At 40.6% G+C, this 6,896-nt stretch overlaps 1 non-coding gene across 1 annotated transcript; it reads right to left on the minus strand.

The window, feature by feature from the left end:
• Positions 1-979: 979 nt before the first annotated feature.
• On the minus strand, positions 980-1,086 carry LOC127539556 (U6 spliceosomal RNA). The gene has a single exon (XR_007947983.1). It is a non-coding gene; the product is annotated as a U6 spliceosomal RNA (small nuclear RNA).
• Between the last annotated feature and the right edge of the window lie 5,810 nt (positions 1,087-6,896).

Below are 6,896 nucleotides of genomic sequence, written 5' to 3' on the forward strand. Positions count from 1 at the left end.
GACACATTACCTGCCTGAAGGCAGGAGCCTCCAAGGGAAGCTTTGTACCTTCTAGCCTCATCCAAAATCGGACATGGAATGCACGTTGTTGTATGGCTGTTGAATTGAAATGGATGCTCAGGAAATACTGAAGGGATGTCTGGTTTTATCCAGTGGGGGAATCCAATTAGATTGGTCTATATAACAGACTCCCGTTCCTCCCAAAAAGTTTTGAATAAAAAGAAAGAAATGAGGACTCTGGTAATTGAGGTGACCTAAGTATTGTTGAGGCAGTTAGATGGCACAGTGGAGAGAGCTCTGGGCCTGGACACAGGGAGACTCATCTTCCTGAGTTCAAATCTGGTCTCAGACACGTGCTGGTTGTGAGACCCTGGACAAGTCACTTCACCCTGTTTACCTCAGTTTCTTCATCTGTAAAATGAACTGGAGAAGGAAATGGCTAATCACTCCAGTATCTCTCCCAAAAAACTCCAAATGGGATTATGGAGAGTTGGAAATGACTGAAAAGACTGAACAGTAAATATTGTCATAAAATTAAATGGTTTGACCATATGAGATAGCCTGCATTTAGAGTGTGTGTGTGTGTGTGTAAATGTGTGACATGGGGTGGTTTGGGATGATTTATTTTATTTTATTCCAAGGCTTTTTGTCATCTGGCCCAGTCTTTTGTGCTCACTGCCAATGTGCCTAGTAACTGAACTGGACAGCTGCAGTTTTTTTCTCTATGGGCAGCTCTTTGTAGAAGGGATTCCTAACTGTGTACATCTGAAGCTTGGTTTAAGTGCCTAATATTAAAGTAATTCAATAAAGCTTAAGTACCTATTCTGTTCCAGAAAAAGTGTCAGGCGTCAGGGAGAAAAATAAAAAAATACAGAAATGAATGTAGCCCTCAAGAAATATATATTTTACTGGAGGGAAGCAACATCAAGGATCAATTGAGAGCATGAGGGACCCCAGGAAAGGTTTCCTGTAGAAAGTAGCACTTAAACTAAGTCTTTGGGAATTTGCATCTCATCCTTGCTCGGGGGCCATGCTAATCTTCTCTGTACATTCCAATTTTAGGATAGGTGCTGCTGAAGCAAGCACTAAACTTAGTCCTAAAGGAGGATTAGTCTGTTAGTCAGTCAACAAGCAGTTATTAAATACTTATTGTGTTCCAGGCACTGGACTACCACGCAATAGAGGGAATACCAGTATAAGTAGAAAGAAAGCCAGCCAGAACTCTCAAGAAGCTTCCATATGAATGAGAGGAAGACTTTTATTATTCTTTTTATCATTTTTATCATTCTTTTATTATTATTATTATTAGTATTAATATAGCTTTTATTGACAAAACATACACATGGGTAATTTTTCATCACTGACCCTTGCAAACACTTCTGTTCCAACTTTTCCCCTCTTTCCCTCCCCTAGATGGCAGGCAGAAGACTATGATTCTAAGAGAAATGGATGAGCAAGAAACATATTTCTAACTTGGCTGGCACAGTTTGTGCTAAGTCACAGAGGGAATATGTTGAAAATCAAGTTAAAGGATAAATGGCATTGAGTGTGCGATTTTTTTATTACTATGAAATTAAATTTGAAAGAAGAATTGGAGTCAGATTTTGTAGGGTTTCAAATGTCAGACTGCAAAGTTTTTATTTTCTTCTAGAGACGATGGGGAGCCATTGGAGATTATTGAGTAAGAGAAGGCCATCGTTGGTCTATGTCTTCGAATATTTGTTTTGACAGTTGTGTGGAGGATGGAGAAGGGAGTGAGGTACCAGAAAAGGAAAGAACAGGGGAGAGCCTACTATAGGTAAAAAGTGATAAAAGACTGAAATAGATCAATGGATGTGGGAGTGGAGTGAAGGAGATGGATGTCAGAAATGTTGTCAAAGTAGAATTGATAAGACTTGACACCTGATTGGATATGGGAGATGACGGAGAGCACAGGTTAATTCTGATTTTTAAAAGCTGAATCTATAAAGATGGTAGTATTTTAACAACAATGAGAATAAAGGAAGTTGGGAAAAGGGGGAAGATAATGAATTCTGTTTTGGACATGTGTTAAGGAAGCTCATGGATCACTTAGGTGCAGGTGACCAGTAGGCAGTGGGTGATGTTCTTGGGTTCAGGAGAGATATTAGGGCTGGATACTGAGATCTGGGGGTCATCTGCATAGAAATACTTGGGAATGTGGAAAAGAATGAATTCCTAGGAGTAAGGAGAGAGAGAAGAAGGTCTTAGAAACACGAATGCTTAGGGATTAGGAGTTGAGAATGATTCATTAAAGAACACATACACTAGTAATCAGAGATATATTAAAGATCATAGAAGCCAAGGAAAGAGGGAGACCAAGAGAAATAGATGATCAATTATGCTAAAAGAAGTAAAGAGAATTAATATTAAAAAAGTTTTTTTTGGATTTATCAGGGCAGAAGCCCTCAAACTCCATTTCATGGCACCCTCAGTCAGTCAATCAGTAAGCATTTTATTAAAGGGCCATTATGTGCCAGGTACTGTGCTTAGAGCTGGGGATACAAAAAAAAAAAAGATAAAAGACCCCTTCCTTTAAGAAGCTTACAATCTAATGGGGAGAAACAGGCAAACAAGTATGTGCTAACAAGCTACATGCAGGATAAATAGGACATAATTAAGAGAGGGCAAGCACTAGAATTAAGAGGGACTGGGTTCCTGAAGAAGTGGGATTTTAATTGGGATTTAAAGGAAACCAGAGAATCCAGTTGGTGAAGATGAGGGAGAACACAGCAATCATGGAGGATAGCTAGAGAAAATGCTTGGAGATGAGAATGAAAGTGTCTTTTTGGTGGAATTACCAGGAAACCAGTGGAGCTAGATCAAAGACTAGCATCAGGGAGTGAGGTCTAAGAAGATAGAAAAGGTAAAAGGGAGCCAAGTTATGGGGGACATTGAATGCCAAATAGACGATTGTGCACTTGCTTCTGGAGGTAATTGTAATGACCGCGTATTTAAAATCAGCCGGAGTCAGGAATTCAGGTTAAGGGAAAAAATCTTCAATCTTTATTGAAGTGAAGAGGTGAATAAGGATTGTGATAGCAATATGGACAAGAAAGATTGTGATAGCAATATGGGCAGCTGCGACAGGAAGCCAGCTAACAGAGGGGGAATCTGAGCTGAAAGGTCGTCACAATGGCAAAAGCAAGCAGTCTCTCTTCCCCTTCCTTTATCCCTCCCCTGCCTCTACCCACCAAAATCGTCATTTCCTATACAACACATCAGGACTTGCACAAAAAGTGTGTGTGGGGGGCATTCTTTCTCCAGGCTTATATATTAATGGAGTATGGTCCAATTACTATTTAGCCTCATGTGCTTGGGACCTCAGTGCATCAACTCAAGCCTCAGCCCATTACAGGTAATAGGGAGCCTCTGGAGTTTATGGGAGAGTTTAGAGTCAGTCCTGTGTTTTAAGAAAATCACTTTGATGGCTAAATGGAGAATGGACTGGAATGGTGAGAGCCTTGAAGCTTAGTGTCTCAGTGACTATCTTCATGGCATTTCTAGACCAAGAGCAAACACTAGCAGTTTTGTTCGTTGAGTAGTTAGCTCCAAATTATATAACAAGTACTTATGCTTTAGCAACTTTTTAGCCATTTAAAAATTAATTTCATTCATAAAATATCACTACTATTGCTCACTAATGCAATATGTATTTTGGGTATTACACAAGTTCTCAAACTTTGGAGTAATATGCAAAATCACCATTCATTTCTGGTCCCATATTGATTTTTTGTATTTGCTTTCTAGCCATAGTTCGTAGAGAATTGAGTCTGGCATGAGGAAGACTCATTTCCTTGAATTAAAATCTCATCTCAGACTCTTAGTAGTCAGGTAACCTTCGTAAAGTCATTTAACCTCAGTTTACCTCAGTTTCCTCATCTATAAAAATGAACTGGAGAAGGAAATGACAAACCACTCTAGGATCTTTGCCAAGAAAACACCACATAGGGTCACAAAGAGTCTGACACAACTGAAAAACATCTGAACAATAATGGTAACTTATTACTACACATCAGCCACAACTGACAAAGATATGATGTTGAAAATAGTAAAATTCAAGGAATTATTGATGGAGTCAAAAGTACAAGTAACAAATAAACATAAAACCTCATAAATCTGAGAACTCCATCAAAAGGAATGAAGTTCAAAATGTTGAAACTATCATTTACTTCAAGCTAGTATTTTGTGTAATCTCCAATAGATGCTGAGTATCATGGGTTTTTCTCCAAAATTTATTATTTCTCATGGTGCTCCTCTAAGTGCACTGTGGTACATAGTTTGGGAACTGCAAAGTTAGGATATAGCTGGAAACCTTGCAGAAAGGAACACTAACATGGACTGAACTTTGGGGTCAGTAGTCAGATTGTCAAGGGGGTTGCGAAGGTAGTAGATAAGGTAGTGGAGGCAGCTTAAAAAGAGAGAGATACAGATAGGATGAGTTAAGTCTGGCAGAAGGGAAGCATCAGTAGATAGAGAAGGGAAGAAAAGAGAGATAGAGGAAGAGAGAGACAAAAAGACATATAAAGAGAGAGACAGAGAAATATATAAAGACATAAAGAAATAGGCAGAAGAGAGAAACACAGAGAGCCAGAGCCAGAGAGAGACAGAGAAACACAGAGAGAGCCAGAAAGATAGAGAAACAAACACAGAGACACCTAGAGAGAATTATAGGAGTGGTAAACTCTAAGAGACTTGAGTTGTATGGAGTCTGACTAGTCTGGCTGACTGGTAAGCTAAATCTTCAGACACTGCAACAGAGAAGGAAAGAATAGGAGATGACATGGGATGGGTTTGAGATATGGCATAGGGAAGTGGAAACTTGTGATTGACTGCTTTGATTTGGATGACCTCGATTTTCTCATGGATGTAAATGGGAGTCTTTGCTGAGTGCCAGTGGGTAGGGATGGCACAGTGTGCCATCTTAAAGAGAGAGATGTTTGGTATAGCCAAATCCGGAAGGCCGATGAGGGTAGCATAAGAGAAATGTGGTTTAGAGTCATGGTTCAGTTGATATTTGTTGACAAATGCTCATCCTCAGTCCAATTGGAACAATTAGATAACTTGCATCCAGGAACTTTCAGGAATATCAACTATATCATGAGGCAGCTCAGGATGGGATGCTGGATTTGAAACCAAGAGGATCTGAGTTCAAATTCTGCCCTACCTACTCCGTATCTGTGTGACCTGGCCTAGTTACTGGACCTTACAGACTCACTTGGAGTCTGTAACTTGGAGGGCATTTCAGTGGTATAGCTGATGAGGTCCTGGATTTGCAATCGGGAAGATGTGTTTTCATTTTGCTTAGTCACTAGCTGTGTGACACGGTGCATATCACCTCTGTCAAGCTGTTTCTTCATCTTTAAAAGGAAAATAATAAAATCTTCCTCATAGAATTGTTGTGAAAATAGCCTGTGTAAAGCCTTGGCAAACCTTAAAGTGTTCTAGAAATTTGATCCTCATCATCATCATCGTCGTCATCATCATCATCATAGTTGTCATCATTGCTTTTAGAGAAGGCAGATATTGGGCATCTAATTCAGTCTTAGGGCTTGAGAAGGCACGGATGCAGCAGGAGAAGGGGAAGGGATTTGTGCACCATTTCAACTAATCAAATTCATAAAGTGAGGAAAGGGAGATTGGAGCCAGGGGAAGGGACTGGGAGAGCAGACTAGTGAGGGGCTGGTGGTTATTGGGAAGGTGGAGAAAGATAGAAAGACACAAGGTCATGATAAGGATGGAGGGAACAAATTTCAGAGCTCAAAGTTATGAAGGCAGAAACTTAGGGGTTAATTAAAAATTAAGGATGTGATCAGTCTGGAGGCTGACTGAAATGGGGTCAGGATGCAGCCCCTGAGAGATAAAAAGGTTGAAAAGAGAGACCAGGATGGGGGAGGTATCAGGTACATTGAAGTCTCCAGTGTCTGGTACATTTTTGTTCAGTCATTTCAGGGGTGGCCAACATTTCGAGACTGCATTTTGGGATTCCTTGGCAAAGACACTAGAGTGACCGGTCATTTCCTTCTCCAGCTCATTTTACAGATGAGGAACTCAGGCAAACAGGGTTAAGTGACTTGACCAGAGTCACACAGTCAGTAAGTATTTGGGGTCAGATTTAAAGAACATGAGTATTTTTGACTCCAGGCCCAACATTCTATCTGTTGTATCGCCATTTGCAATATAATTGGTGCTCATTAAATGCTTGTTGACTGGCTGACTAAAGAGTAGAGAGGAAGATAATGAGCCAGGACCTGAATTTCTTCAGAAACAAGAAAGTGAGTGATTTGGGGGCAAGACTTGATAATATAGACTGGGAGTGGGGAACCTTTTTTTCTGCCAAAAGCCACTTGGACATTTATAATATATGTGGGCCATACACATTATCAACTTATGGAACTCAAGCAGTAGTTGTCCCTACAGCTCATCATTGCCTGTGGTTGTCTTGGCAGGGCCGTCTGACCGAATGATTTTGTGAGCCTTCAGGGGCCTGTGGGCTAGAAGTTCCCCAGTCCTGATGCAGACAGATGGAGCAGAAGCTTCAGAGGAATGATGGGTGAGGGAGGTATTAGGAAACGATGTCCTACAGGGCAGGGAAAATAAGAGAACTCCCTTCTCCTGCTGGAGGAGAGCCAGTCTGAGAGTGTCTCAGAGGGAGGTAAGTTTCTGTGAGCACAAGATAATGGGATGTATATGAAATGGGTATTGTCCGTTCCCTTTGGGCCCAAGCTATCTTTATCAGTGCATGGATACCTAACCATGCTTCAAATGTCATGTGGCCATCCACTGGACATCACAACTTAACCCACTGTGGATATCTTTTTTGTCTATTCCAGAATCCTTTACTCCTTGATCCCTATTCCTCATGATACTTCCTATCT

Source organism: Antechinus flavipes, chromosome 5, assembly GCF_016432865.1.
Source record: "Antechinus flavipes isolate AdamAnt ecotype Samford, QLD, Australia chromosome 5, AdamAnt_v2, whole genome shotgun sequence".
In the NCBI taxonomy this organism is placed as follows: domain Eukaryota; kingdom Metazoa; phylum Chordata; class Mammalia; order Dasyuromorphia; family Dasyuridae; genus Antechinus; species Antechinus flavipes.